This window comes from Acanthopagrus latus, chromosome 3 (assembly GCF_904848185.1).
Source record: "Acanthopagrus latus isolate v.2019 chromosome 3, fAcaLat1.1, whole genome shotgun sequence".
NCBI classification, from domain to species: Eukaryota; Metazoa; Chordata; class Actinopteri; order Spariformes; family Sparidae; genus Acanthopagrus; species Acanthopagrus latus.
The window spans coordinates 8,367,647-8,383,936 of NC_051041.1; the positions used below are offsets into that span (position 1 = coordinate 8,367,647).

The following is a 16,290-nucleotide window of genomic DNA, read 5'->3' on the forward strand; positions in this document are numbered from 1 at the left end:
GCATGTTGATTCACTTTCTAAATTAAGAGCATTTGTGAGTCTTTCACAACACTGTAAAAATAGAGAAAGAGGAAGGGGGCTGAGGATGTATCATGCCTCAGAAGGTGTCAAGTAGTTACAATTGCCCTATAAAGAATCAGATAAGTCTACTAAAATAACCAGCATAGCCTCTGGTCAGAACTAGAAAGAACAAGCTTTTTCGTAAGATGTTTCAATGACATTAACACCCATAAAGATATCTGGTGTCCTGAAGAGCTGCCCTTTTGTTCATCGACTGCTCTGACACCACAAGTCATTCTGCTAATGTCCTGAATCTCTATTAATAAAAGGAGGAAGAGGGTACACACTTCAAACACAAGAACAAGTGAAAGAAGTAAGTCTTGTAGAATCAAAAACAGTAAAGAACTACAAAATGTTCCTGTCCAAAAACATTTCCTAGAAAGTCCAGTTTGCCCTATTGCCCGACCCCTGTGCAGAGGCTCCTTCCAGCCTTTCCCAAGCACAAACCAAGAAGCTTTGGACAGTTCTGTCATGGGTGTTTCCCAGAAATGACCAAATGCATGGAATTCAAGGGAAGTCTGGCGCAGCGCCAGGGGAGGGATGTTGGGGGAGGAGGAGGACGAGGAGGGGGGCTAGAAGAATGGAGGCAAGGGGGAAGAGGAGGGAAGTAGAGCAGGGCCTGGTATTCCTGGAAAAACCCTTTCGCTTTTGGCAGTGGATCTGCTGAGAGATACCCAAGCACCGGAAGATCAGCTTACATGTTTAATGTAAAGCTACTGATGCAGCATGACTAACCAGCACCCCCGGGTTTTTGTTTTTTTGGTCATGATCAGTGAAAGATGAGCTTACCAGTCCGACTAGGACCAGTAGACGTTTCAACACAGACAATCACATCCATCAAGCATCTTCATTTGGGCTTGTATAATGCATGACAGCAGAGCTCACATGATTGTAATTTGCAACAATCTGAGAAAACATAACTTAATGTTTACGGCCATTCCAATTAGGAACAGACTGATAACAGATGTTTCCTTTATTCATCAGATGATGGCATACACACGATGAAGAAAACTGCAGTATGGCCATAATAAGACAGATCTTTTGTTTCAATAAAGTAAATATAATTTATCTTAATTGAAGGAATTAAAAACACTTAAATGCCAAACAAGGTCAACAAGAAAAAAACAGATTTCAGTGCAAACCACAGAACAAAAAAGATGGTGGATAACCTCTGATGAGGTTGTATTAGTTTAAATTTGTCTTTGTGCTGTTTCTTGTTCGGTCCCATGGTGTGATAACTTACTTGATTATGTGATTAACAACATCTGACTTCAACAAGCCAGTCAGATTACAATTGATCTTCAAATACACTCGGAGTCAAATCACATTTGCAGAAAAAATTACTCTCTTAAACTGAAATCATAGTGTCACTTATTTATGTCAGTAAATAGTCGAGCTTAGCCAAACAGAACCAGGCTTTTTTCTCACTGAAACGCTGTAAAATGAGAAGCTGTCCAGACTTTTGGACAGGAAGTGCACACACTGAACGATGTACACCCCCCCTCGTTTCTCAACACAACTCAAGAGATATTCACACATTATGTGTGCAAGTTCGCCACATCTCTGACACATGTAATTTCTTAATACATTCTTATCAGTGCACTAACGGATGACAGCCGGGGGTAATTCAACACATTCCCCCTCTGAGTATAATTTTCCACAGTGCAAAGAGTAGAGTGATATCATTGAGACATGATTGCAGAGTGCTCTTTATATTCCTTTATATATGACGGGCTCATCACCTGCTTTCAACTGTTTATCCAATACGTCGTTAAAATGTAAAAAGGGCAGACTGACTCTGGACCACCGGCTCTGTACTGAGACATTAGATAAACACCAGGCTGATTTCCAGTGAGTCATTAGCCTCTATCACAACACAGAGGATAGCAATGAAGGCCTAATGGGGAAGAAATATGAGACCAGACACAGATGAGTAAAAATGACTCACAGCACCCCTTAGTACACCCGGAGAGGGACAGGAAAGGGACATAAGAGAAGAGAAGAGAAAATTGCATTCACTTCTGATCTCTAAATGTGGAACATATATACAATAAATACTGAATGACTCATTTCCTAAATAAGGTGATCTTGAGAAAGTTACAAATGATTTCGTGATGGGAAACGAGGCCTGCAGCCAGAGTAGGTTATAAATGTGTGTGTATGCAAGTGTGAAAACGTATGTACTGTGAGTTTACTTTTTTTTCCCCTTTTTGTGAGTGTTTCATATAATTCCTTCTGCGTGTAAAAGATCTCAAAAGTTAAAAAGGTCTGAGTGGGGGCGCCGCATAGCTCAGTCGGTAGCGCGCGCGACCCATGTGCCGAGGCTCTGCAGAAAACACTGCTCATGAAACGCCTCATCAGTACTCTCTCCTTTAATTCCATGACTTTGTGACATCATACAATGTCAGACCATTGTCTAGCAGCTAGTTCAGCACGTAGGAATTGATTAAGCAAAGCTGCTCTGTTGTTGTTAGCCATGCTGGGTCAGACATGTATGAACTGACCAATCAGAAGAGACTGGATGCGGGGTCTTAAAGGGACGTTAGCTAAAACAGAGCAATTCATACAGAGAAGGAATACAGTTCTGCAGCAGGGGACAGTATGAGGAAACTGATGAGAAGTTGTGTTGACAACAACCTTTAAAATCAATTTAAAATTATGAAGCTGAAAATAAACTTGATATGTTTCCTTTCATGTAAACACAGGCTTGCCTCGCATTGCTGTCTCCCTCTCCCAGCATGTTTCTGCTCTGTTGATTTTTTTTGTAAGCAGCAGTTTGTTTTATAAAGTCGCCCAAAAACACAACTTGTGTTTCGGATTTTTTACCCCCGTTGTTGTTTTCACAAGTTTAAACCACATGCAGAGGAAGCTTGTTTTCAGTTATCAGAAATATCAGCACCTCGTTGGTAACAAATGACACTGCAACAACCATGTGCACTGAAAACGCTGACAAGAACGTCATACCAGAGAACATCTTTCTCCCTCTCTAGATGGCTAGAGCAAGGGCAGATTGTCTACAAGTTTATCAATCACAGCATTCTCGCAGGTATAAAAAATGTAGGTAAAGCTAAAATGGGTCACCAGATATACTTGGGCAGCCCAGCTGATTAAAGTCTATGAGTGGAAAATACTGATGTAGCTGTGTTTGCCTGTGCTTTAGTGTTTGTGAAACTACATTTAAAGTTTGTCTACAGCTCTGGTGATTATGTGTATCCTGGCTTGAGCACTGGCTAGTGTAACATCAGTGTTTTCATAGAGTAGTAAGTCAAGCAAAATGTCTCTGAGGAAACTTGGAGATCACAGAAGGGTCAAGGTTATTCTGACACAAAAGGTGAAAACACTTCAGTGGAGCTCTGAGATCAGACTTCCTGTGTGGCCTCATGCTAACCCTAATATAACACATAAACGGCAACTGAGAGCCAGCCGTGTCCTTCATTGAACCAGCTAGACTCACGCTGCCAAGGGCAGCACAGCTACATTTGTGAAGAGGAGAAAGAGATGATGCCAAGAAAATCTCTGCATAATAAGGAATTAAGTGCTGCACAAGCAGAGAGAATGTGAGTTTAAACAATAGATTTTTCCCGTGTGGATGTGCTAAGACGAAATATTCAAAATCCACATTGTTTAGAATATGAAGAAGGCAGCAAACCACACACAAAAAGGCAAAAAAAATTACTCAGAACTGCCACTGCAGGGAAATGGAAAGAGGCCTATCAAAGCTTCATCTCAGCACTCAGAGTGTATCATGTGCATTTTGTTTTATTCATTGTGTTAATGCCCTAAATAGATCTAAGTGCAAAACCATTCATCTTGTCAGTGTTAGTGTGTGCTACTTTTTTCTGTCTTCTTGAGAATGCTTATGCAAGAAGATCTGTAAGTGTTTGACAGTTTTACAAAAAAAAATCCTAAGCATAAATGAGAAATATCTTGTATACTTGACAGTATCTCTGTGTGCGTGTGTGCATGTTCTGTATGTGTGTGGTATCTCGTGCTAATGGGCAAGGGTGTCAGAGGTAGAACAGTAAAATAGTGAAGCAATAGAGAAAGGTACTGAAGGTTCTGCCCACAGCAGATCGAGATTGGAGATTGGGAAATGGTGAGTTATAGCTAGCAGCAACGGGCCTATGAAGCCCAGTGCTGCCTGCAATTGAGCAAGATGGGATGGGAGGACAGCAGCAATGTTTTAAAGCACTGCTAAGCCATCCTGGAATGAAGTGAAATGACCACATGTCACACAGAGATGAGAAGTGAGAGGGAGAGCACGGGCAGAGTGAGGAACAGTGCAGAGAGTAAAGAGAGAGAGAAAACAGAGTGTGTCGTTCTAAGAGGAATATTTCAGGGTGGTAAATGGAGCAGAACTCCATTCCAGCTCCTCTCTTAACCTCCCCCGGTGTCTCATCCTCTGCATGCAAAGCATGAAGCCCAGGAGACAAAGAAAACAGAGCTGAAAAGACAAGCTTCAGGACAAAATAACACAGAAATAATAGACAAAACATTTTGCTCATGCATTTGTTTGAACATAACGTAAAACATGCAGAGGCATAAGAAAACTGGTGGTGAGACTTCGTTTATTCATTCATTTCATTCTGATCGTTCTTGAGGTTTTTGGTTTAATAGGTGAAAAGGTGAAGGTGAAGGCCCGGAGCACACACATGAATTGTCACCCACTATGACAGTGTTGTGCACCGCCAATTCACCAATAACCAGAATACAGGTCGACAATATACGTTCTTTAAAACCACAGATAATCTGTTATATTCATGCTGCAACTTTATATTTCTTCAGGATCAATTTTCCTTTTTTGTCTTGTCACAGTGGTGAAGTTAAGCTCTAGTTAGGCATAAAAACCACTTGGTTAGGGTTAGGAAAACATGTTTTGGCCTATAATACCTATTTTGGTTGCCACAAACACTGCTTGAGAAAACCAGACTTCCAATCAGAATATCAGCTTTTTGGTGCCAAAAACATAGCAGGCAAGTCAAAGCATTTGTGATGTGATTACTCAATCTGAACCATTACCCTCTTCTACTCTATAATTCCTAGTAGTATTTATGAGGCGTTAACAAAGCTCTTGTCACGCCCAAGAGTCACGTTCAGCTCACTGATGAAAAATGTGCTGATCAATGAACAAAGAGAATAAAACGATGAGAAGGAGTTGAAGAAGAACACAAACAGAGGTAAAAGAAGAGTTCATTATGGACTTACATTGGTAAAATGGCCAGAACCAGACTCCAGACCAGACAGCTACATACTGTACATTTGTTATTGTATGTTTGAGTCATCCACTTTAATGACCAAAATCAATGTTTTTTAAAGTGTTATTTTGGAAAAGACCAACTTGGACAAAGGGCAGGATGCCTGGTTAACTTCAATGAGCAACAGTCAAGTAGCAGCTGTCACAGCTGACTCCACTTAACAAGCAAGTCATACTAAAACACCTCTTCTGTCTCTCCTCATGCCTTAATATATCACTTATGAAACAATGACTGTCCAGACTGCCAGAAGGGAAATTAGGTCATTTGTATGTTTAACTTTAAATGGTGGAACAAATGCAATATTAAGGACTCTTGCACAATCAATGGGAAGCGTGTGTAAGCTAACTACCTTCAAGCATACTTGGCATGCTGCAAGTGTGACTGAAAATGGGAAGCATATCTCCTACATTCTTTGGAACGCTATCATGGGGTTTGTATAGTGTAATGCTGCCAGATGGCACTGAGGTACTAGAAAGCATATAGTTGATGATTTAGAACATTCACATTATGGTGCAACTCCACTGGGTAACATTTAGATATCAGTGTATAAGACTTTCAGGGTGATGCACTTTGAGATTGCTTCCTTGGCGGCGCCTCTATAATTAGTAGTACTGAAGTCATCAAAGTACACCAGTTAAATGGAGCAAAGCCGGTTCCAACAAAGGTTCCACGTTTCACACAACCAAGACGACTGCTGGGAGAGAACGAATGGAGGGAGAGTGTAATACACAGGTTTTATCTTTCGCACAACAGACAATTTTTCACTGTTAGAGGGAGGACACAGAGTGTGATACAATTAAAGAGAGGGATGATAGAAGTAAATAACACTATGAGAGCAGGTGAAAAAACAGCTGACATACTTTCAGACTTGTCAGTATTGTGGGGTGGGCCAGAGACTTTGTGGTCCTGGTCCTATTAAACTGCACCGTTTTATAGCGGCAACAAAGTTGGCAGTAACATATGTGACTTTGCTTTACGTGTCTCTCTACGAGGCTTGACAGAAGAAAAAGTGAACCATCAAGCACTTCCCCCCCAACAGCTTGTTCAAGCGATGCGTTTCTGCTGCCAAAACAACGCAGTGGAACTTTCAAAAGCGACAATGCTGCTAAATAAATCAAAAGTACCCCCGCAGCCTAGCTCAGTAGCAAAACCTGACACTGACAGAATCATGTATTCAGCCATACTTCCTTTTTCAAATCCAATTTCTGCCTGTTATTTAAACATATACACACAGACAAAAAGTAGTGTATTGTTTTAGAGACACAACTAAAAGCCTTATAGTCAGACTAACATACTACTGACGTTATTTCCTGATCCTGGCTAAAATTGGGATCAAGGGACATGAAGATGTGTCACAGTATGATGTAACTGATGTCATTACAGTGGACAGAATACAGGACAGCTTGTGCAACAAGAAAGGACCAATGACTGAGGTAACCTGCCGTGTACCACTGTCATGGATCAACTAGTTTCCCTGTTGCATTACTCCCTCTCTTTTCATATTGTACCTGTACCTGTACCACCACTCAGAGCCTGAACCTCTTGTATACCAAAAAAGAGCTTGAAACCATTCTCAAACATGCACTTGCAACAGATAAAAGGAAAGTTGTACAAAATATTAGAAATAGCTTTCAGTGTGTGATATAATCCAACAATAGCACACACTCCATCTTCTAAAGGGATACAAGTGTTCAAGCAACACACCTCTGCCACACTTGATAAAGATATGAGTTACTTCAAGGCTGTTGGATTGCACTAGGTTGGAATGAACTGTCCAGATCGTCCTACTGCCTGGTATTTCCTTCACAGCCCGATTGACCTTACCTTGCTTTTATATTATCTATTATTTTACTGCCTTTTAAGCAGAAGTCCTTCACTATTCATATAAAACCTGGGCAAATTACTGATATTGTCTGGTTATCTTACTTTGTCATAGGACCTTGTTCACTTGGAAAAAAGGCCATTGTATATCTGCTTGGAACCTGTTGCATGGTTAATGTACTTTTATATATTAATATAATGAAAGAAATAAGGCTTAGGACTTTAAGTTGATTTCTGATGGGTCACAATAAGTCATTTCACAGAAAATTACAATCCCCCATTAGGGTTGGCAGAGGTGGACAGTCCTGTCATATTAAGAAAATGTATTAGCTACGACTAGACTTAGACTTGAGTCTAATATGGGACACATCAGCTCTAAGAGTGGTACCTACTGCAAGTGCTGCATCTATGTAAGCCTGGGAATAAGCATTTGATTCTGTGCAACTACCACAGAATATATATAGTGTATATCTATACATAAACGAGCCACAAATATAAGATGTCTCAAGCAGTTGTGTTCAACTATTTTAGGAAGGATTGTTAAGGGCTACAATTAAAGGGTAAAAGAATTTATGTACGGTCCTCACTGGTATATAAATAACAAACTCCGATTTTGAAATATTAACGTGCAAGGTGTGTTTCTGTGAAGAAATGGGCCTCATGCCTTCATCAGAATAGCAGTGGCCTCATCATCACTTTCTTTCTTGTACGGTTCATGTTCAACCTTCGCTCATGCCCATATTGCATGATTGCACTGAAGGACCAGTATAATCAGCCATAATGCTTTACAGATGTTATGGGTGTTTTTAAAGCCAATACTGCAGCCCCAGGCAGCCGTATATGAGAACCCATCTGTGCATGGATGTCAATGTGTTTAAGTATCCGTGTGTGTGGGTCTGCATGTGTAGCTGAAAACCAGGGCATGATCGGAGTGAAACACTATGAATTAAGGTCACATTTACAGCTCAGAATGTGTGATTTATGCTCACCTGTCTTGCCCTGTCATTGACTAATCACCTGAACAGAAAGTAACAGGTGCAAACTGATTTGCTGAGGAGCGATTTCACAGATGAGACACTCCGAATTTGCCATTTAACACGGCCAAGAAACAGCACTAAGCCTGCAATGACATGTAAATATGACAGTCCACATGATCTGAACAGGAGAAGACATCCATTTAAATCCCTGTAAGATCTGCCAGCACCCTTCCTAATCCACACTCTAACATCTCCCATTGTGTCCAACATCTAATATCAACCACGAACCGCTGCTAAATGAAGAATGGTGGCATACCGCAGCCAGGAATTTGCATGTACCGCCCGCTCTTGTGAAATAGGAAATGAAACATGCGGAGGCTTGGAAGCTCCGTCAGATTCTGAATATTCCTGTGGTCTGGCGCTCAGGATCTTGTGGCCCAGGGCCTCTGATTTCTAATGGTGGAGAATGCCAAACTCTGGTCACGAAAGGAAATGCCTGCTAGGTGAAACATCCGCCCAAAAAGCATTCATTCAGAAGTGTGAAAATACACAAGGTTTCCCAAAGAGCTGGATTGGTGCACTTGTAACCAAAGTGCTTTGTCATCATGACCACATTAGTTTGGTTAGAATCCAGTCAGATGAATTAGTATTTCCAGGGGGAATTCTGTTTTTTCCCAACCTGGACTTCAGTCTTATATTAGTAGATGCTCATATCGAACTGCTTCAGTTTCCATATTTGCATTAAAGCCAAGAGAGATGGTGAACATTCTGCGGAAATTACTCATTAATGTGAATCTGCAATAGCTGGAAAAATACACCATTTAGAAAACTGTGATCTACTGGGCTTATGCTGTTGATTTAAAATGCGTGAAAATACAAACAGTGTGAAACATGTCATTTCCACCTTCACTGACAGTTTTTACCAGATTTCACTGGCAATGACAATGAGGACAGGTGTAGCCGGAATAAACAATATCAACATTTCTTTAATAAAGTATGGAGATCATCTACAATGGCAAATGTGAGGGTTCTGTGTTTGATAACACTGCATCACAAAGACGTATATATCAGCAATATATAAACTGATAAATTCAATTTGGAGTAGCAGTGTTTTTCAATGCAAAGATAATTACTGTTCTTTACATTGTGTTTCTAACAATTTACAGAATACACTGACTCAGAAAAAGGCATTAGTGTTGTCAGGAGTTTTAATGGTTTGATGCATTTTGCTAAATACACAGGCACTAGCCATTAAAAGATAATTCCAGACTAAATATGCAGGCAGATATATTGCAGCGATTTTGATGGTGTTAATACTGTAAAACTGTGCATGTGTTTAAGTGTTGCTGTGGAGGCGACGGTCGCAGGAAGGGGGCGTGGTGGTGGTGGTGGTGGTGGTGGCGGAGTGTCATAAGAAGTAAATGCACACTTGTACACAGAGACACACTCACAGCACTCAGTCACTCTGCCTCAGTGTGCACTGTTGAAGCAAATTAAGGAAGCCTTGGCAGCCTTTTAATGGTCTGTCACAGTCTAACAGGTTTAGAGCGCTTACAATGGACCCAGGCACTAAGCCCGACAGCTCACGCTTAATTGTTCAGAACCTGTGTGTGTGTGTGAGTTTGAGTGTGTGTACTGTTAGAGCCATTCTGTGCCTGTAACTAAAGTCATTGATTCTCATGATGAGGACAGATAAGATAGACACTTCCTGCCTGTCAGTCTGTCGGTCTGACCGGGTCAATAAAATGAGGACTGAGGCTGATGTGTTATGATGAATGTGGCACCAACATCTATTTTTCCAACTACAATTTTGCCTGTTATTTTAGAGAAAGTGATTCCTACACCCAAGGTTTTCATGCCCTGTTACATTCTCATTCTGGTGAGTGTAGGAGGTTAATTGTGCGACTGTTTTCCACAAATCGGAATCATGAAATGTCTCAGAGATTTCAAATAAACAATCCTCAGACACACACAAGGACACGCAAGGCCATAAGTGGATTGAGTTATTGACTCGGCAGCCAATAATAAACAAAATGTCTAGTGTCTCAATTTTCAAGTGATGCCAGAAGAAATCAACAAAACAAATAAAACCATTTGTTTTTCAATCTGTAACCCATGCTGTATCTGTCAGCCAGCAAAATGGCCCACGAAGGACGAGGTGGCAGTGCCTAAAAATCCCTTTTTAAATGGTTGGAGATTCTGAGCTGTGTGACCTAGAATATGTTTGACAATCTTCTTTTAATTAGGCCTTGAAGACACGACTCATTCCAACTGCTGTCCCGAGAGCTAAATTAATTACTGAGACAAAGCCCATTCTAGCTCGTGGCAAAGATGAATCATTGCAGTATTTGGGGAATGAGCAATGCTCTTCATTCAAGGGCTGATGAAAGAGACTCAGATTTTAAAATATAAGCTAATGTTCTTCATCATAACGTCGGCAGACGGCTGCCCCCCCCTTCAGCGCCATGCATGTAAGGTACAGATCTGCATCTGCTGCCTCTCTGCGCAATAAGGAATTTATTTTTCACCTAATTTTCTCTTCAATGGAATATTATTACCAACACCTTACTTGCGTATTCACTCTCGGAGGTGTGACTATTTTGCTTCACTGTGCGATCGACAGATAACTAGCCTCAACTCAACTGCCCTGCGCAGGCCATCAGCCAGCGGATGAGGCCTCACCCGCTGCCAGCAGGCAGGCCATTCATTCAGCTAAATGACTGTGTCATCTGTCAGCCTGTATAAATGGGTGTTTGTGAGTTATGGCTAATTAAGCTAATCACAACACCAAGGGTTGTGCCAAAGCCTGGGCCTCACAAAAAGAGTCAGATGAAAAGGTGGGTTGGTGTGATGGAGTCACGTCATTCTTACACCTGATGATTATACGAGGATGATTTTTTCATGATACCTTTAATTAACATATTCTTGTTGGATATAAACAAACAAGTTATTGCAGTTAAATCCTAGTTTTAGTTTCATGTAAAAGACAGCAGACCAGCACTTCACAATCAGGGATTTGATTATAATACATACTATAATACATAATTTCACTGTTCCTCTCTCTCTGATTATCACCTATGTTCTCACAATCTCAGAGTGTCCCTCTGTGTCTCTACTTTGACGTTTCAGAGACCTTGTGGGTCTGGAGATGTGCTGGGAATCCCTACTAGCAGCTTTGTATTGACTGAATGATTGGCCAGAGTGTGCTCAGCAAGTCTAATAAGGTAACGACTGGAGTTTGCCCGGACAACACCTCCGGATTAAACAGCGTTCAAAAAGGGATGTCCATGTCCTCAGATAAACGGGTGATAACCCACTCAAATGTTTTCATTACTGGAAAAATGTGTCTGGTTATCTATGCCTGATAAGCTGAGAAATCCCCATACGGAAGGAGAGCATACAGAAACGGTCAGCCAGCCAACAGCTATTGCACCACTTCCCCAGCAGTGGAGTATTTGTTATCCTCCGGTAGGGAAAAGCTAGTTTTGTCCCCTGCAGCACGTGTGTAGGTGTGTGTGTCTCTATCTGTATGTTATGAAGAGAGATGAACTCTGCAGCAATACATAGACGCAATGCGGGCTGGCCCCTGAGTTCAGAATTCCACCCCATTTTTCCCGCATATATCTTGTCACAACAAAACCAATGGCCAAAGGACTTAAGCTCTTGCTTGCTCCAGCAATTACACACCCACATCTGCATGAGCTCTGATTAACTTGGTTATAAGCACACTACATGGATGCAATTACCTGAACTAGACCACGCTGGTCATGCAATTCCTCCCAGTTGTTAACAGTCAAATAGTTCAACATGGCTGTTAAGCTAGGGTAAATGCAAGACCATGATTCCCGAGCACGCTTGACATGCAAAATAATGAAACACTATCACAAACATGAGTAATATCTGGACTGAGAAGACCAGGATGATCAGCGCAATGTGGGAAACATCTGGATATTAAGCGCTTTGGAGATAGTTGTTGAAAGATGCATACCATCAGAAATGAAACAGCTCGGGGGTCACATAAAAAGGCGGGTTTACGTAAGAAAAGACAGTTGACTAAGAACACATGCTCTTTTACCACAATGTCTCATTGCTTCGTGCAGTCGCACACTCTGGAATCACAAAACATGCTAAAGAAAAATGTTGAAGCTGTTGGCGTTGACGTAGGCAGAAACTGTTACCTCCATCCCTTTTCTTCTTTCAAAGACTGAATACAGAATCCAAACCTCCATCACCCCCGTCATTGTCCAGTTGCATTTGTCTGAGCTGCTGCAGGTTACTCACACAATAACATGGTGACAGTTCTGTAGCAATAGTAGTCAATGTTGGGGTGAGTATGTGGAAATGTGTTTACGTGGTACCAAAACTTAATGCAAAATGAAGTGAGAAATATATTGACCAGCACAGTAACAATGAGCTTTCGAAGCACATTAACCAATTCAAGATTTTTTTTTGTTGTTTTTTCATGCAAAACAGTTTTGCTCCTCACTAAAGGAAATGTAAAACTCTTCTCAAATAAAAGGCTCTTTGGTAAAACAACAATAAAGAAGGGTGATGAATATTAGTGAAATTCAGAATATTTGGTATGGGCTTGTGTGCTCTGCTATATGCACTCAAGAGAGAGCGAAAGAAAGAGAGAGAAAAAAAGTGGCTAGAATCCGCATATCAAATATCCCATGAGCAACACTCCACGAGCAGAATGGAAACTCAATTTACAGTGTATACACTTTACCTGACATTGTATGTCCACCATTATTGCCATCACCCATAAACAGGCTTTGTGACACCAATTAGAGTATAGTACTTACACAGAATGTTTCCTTTTCTTTTCCATTGTACTTGTGATCAATTCTCCATAGACGAGAAAAATCTATAACATGAGGCTGAGGCTATAAGAGTCTTTGCCACCCATGTGGCTTTAAGTAAGGAATCCAATAACACCATGTGTAATCATTAGCTTGTCAGCTTTTATTACACTAAAGTAGCTGAAGGGCCGGTGCACTCACCACGGTTCGTATCTAACCTGTTTAGTGGTTTGATTATGGAACACAGAGAGAAGCCACATTTGATGTGAGATAAGACACAAGGGTGACATCACTGTTAAAGCCCAATGACAGATCCTTGAACAAAGTGACCAGATACATTTTGGTTAAAAAAATCCAGATAACAATCAGATGAAAATGAATACATTCTGTGAGGCATGGCTATGTTAACAGGTTTAAAAGGTAAAATATACCAGACACACTATCATAATTAACTGTCTTGGCTTGCTAACACTTCCTGATTAGCACTAGAAACAAAGTACAGGTGAGTGTGATGGGAATATCATCACCAATCATTAAGATAAGTGTACTTAACTCATTGGCGATTAATTATATAGTTGCTGAGACATTTCATTAAAATCTATGAAAGCCCATCTCACTCTAACTTGTGAGGCAGCTGCTTCATTACCATAGTCTCCACAAAAATGTAGTTAGCAAAAACTAATTTGTAGGTGTTAGGATTGCATATTCAGAGGAAATAACATGCTCTTTGTCATTGACCGTCTTTCTAGTCACATCTCCTGACTTCTACATGACTTTCTACGATGCTGTTTTGTCATACCATCTTCCCCCCCCGAGGGATCTTCATCCCACCATATTAAGAGTGGAAATGTATCCGCTTCCATTGTAATTACAAACCCACTGGAGGCAAAGCTTCTTGATCTCTGCTGGATCCTCGCTTGCTTTTCTTTCTCCCTTTATTTACTCACCTCTCTCAGCCGAGAGGACAGACACATGCTGAGCTATCGGTTCTGTTTTTCTTCCCATTCTGTTAGGCATTCTTTGCATCTAATATGCTTGGAAATATAATAGCGTTTAGGGAGGCAATAAAAACAATGGCATAAATGGGGAAGAAGAGACTGCAAGAAAAGAAGAGAAAGGAGGCTGTGTTGGCTTGTTTGTGATTTGTGCCATATACAGTATGCGTTGTGTATGAGAAACTGTAAAAATGAACATGGCTGACTCAAAAGCTGGAACCATGCCTTTGTTTGTTGTAAGTGTCGGGATAAGCCATCTCCAGGCACTCCGAATCCTTCTGGAGGCCAAAGTGTTGACTCGTAACAGCCCAGGACGAAGGCATGATAGTGGGGGGAGAAATTGCTTTCTGTGGGGATGAAATGAAAACTGCTGAAAAGAAAACAACTGTCCCCGCTGTCCCATGAAAACAGGCTAGTTAAAGCGTTAAGAGTCAGTACGGTTCGACGATAGAAGGGTCAACACAAGGGCAAGCGTTTGATGATCCCGTGGCGATCTCTAACCCAGGACTTGTTAAGCGGGCAATGTGTGGGACATGTTGCCTATGAACATCCCACAAAAACAGACAGACACGCACACACACGGGACAACAAAGTGGAGATCAAGAATAAAAGGGAATGAAAAAAGACAAAGTGTGTCTGTTGTGAATTTGCGCATAGTTTCCGGAGTGTGTTGGCTGTTCCAAATCCATTCAGGGAAATTTCAGACTATAAATCTCTTGTCGGATGGCTTTGTGTTACACCCTAAGTGTATTTCCTGGAATGTCTCAGACTACAAAAAAGATATTATAAACAGTGATGCAATACAAAGAGAGATCATCCTGCTGCAAGAAGACGCAGTTCTTCTTCAGACTACATTGTTAGATCACAGACTTCCCAGAGGAGAAGACATTAATTTTGAGTTTTTATTTCAATTACTTTAAAAATCTGTCCAACTTCATATTAGTGTCCATCATAATCAAGTGTTCACTGCTAAATATGAGAATCTTACTGGTGTATTTGTCTAATCTATAATCGATCTATGTCATTACATTTAATATAAAACACTTGACAGTAATATTTTAGTGAGATAGGGGCTGATACCGTGATTCTGTGATTTGCAAATAGTCGGAATGATAATCATCTCGCATCACATTTTTTATTATTTTGACTAACAAATTAAATTATCAAAATGATGATGACAGTTGACAGTTGCTGAGTTCTGTTCAAAACATACAGTCAGCCAGAGCATCTCTGGTGCAATATCTATCTTGGATATCGCACTTAGCCGTATTGCAAATTCGATTTTATTTGAATTAATTGTGCTTTTTATGAATTAAATCTTATTTCAAGAAAGCTTAGGTCAAATTACACTTGTTCTGGCAGCAGATTTTCTGACTTATATAATCAAAAACAAGTTGTATTGCTTCCTTCTTTACTTATTTTTAAAGTGGTAGCGATAAGATGACGACATTGTCACCACCACAACTAGAACTGGGGTATTAATCATCCTCCATCAATATGATGACCTTAGTTTCCGGACCAATACAAAAAAGTTTTCCAGTACCTCCAATAAAATATCTACTGTATTTGAACGTGGAATATGTTCCAGGTTGATCTTTATAGTCGAGGCTTGTCAGTCCCAACAAGGATGCGACTGGCTCAGCACAGCAGGAAGTGAGGAGTGACGATAATGACACCTCCGCAAGAGAAATGTAAGACTTTGAGCCTACAGGTGGGTGCAACTTTCTGAAATGTGACAAGAAGCAGCAGTGACATCTGGTGAGATGACTGTGGAGTCTTTTTTCAGTCTCGGGATGGATTTTTTTTTTTTTGACACTTAGAAAACCAAACTTCATGCTTAGTCAGAAAGGTGTGGGTACATGCTTGTTCAGCTTTTGGACAAACCAGCCCAGTTAAGTCAACAGCATGAGTGAGACTCCTGAGTGCCGTGATCCCTGGAGGCGGAAAAGACCATGATGTTCTCAAAAACATGTGTTAAAACCCCACCGCAACTTCAGCCACAGCGTTTTTATCTGTCTGGTGGAATGTTCTCTTTTTTCACTTCCTGTTTGCTGCTCTTGCCTGGCAGCAGAAGCGATGATAGTTGTATTGGTGGTGATGGTTACAACACACATCACCTTCCTTCCTTCTTGCAAGAAGGTAGTCCTGAATTAATGTGTACTTTTATATCTCTGGAATAACATAAAACGCAACGTGCTGTGCAACCAGGAGCCAACCTACAGAGATGATTATCGTATCTAAATCCGATCCAATTTCTATACTCGTTGCATGCAAGCACTTCAGGGGAGTCTCAACATGCTGGAAAATAAGCAGCTGGGAATTTAAGTGGTGAGCATTGCAAGATGAGAGAATATCAGAGTGTTGTAATGGAAAATGAGAG

General features: G+C 40.8%; 1 protein-coding gene across 6 annotated transcripts in view; it reads right to left on the reverse strand.

Annotated features, from left to right (window-relative positions):
• The window catches only part of rbms3 (RNA binding motif, single stranded interacting protein), a 282,075-nt gene that overhangs the window by 200,658 nt on the left and 65,127 nt on the right, over positions 1 to 16,290 (reverse strand). The gene's annotated exons all lie outside the window — the stretch shown is intronic.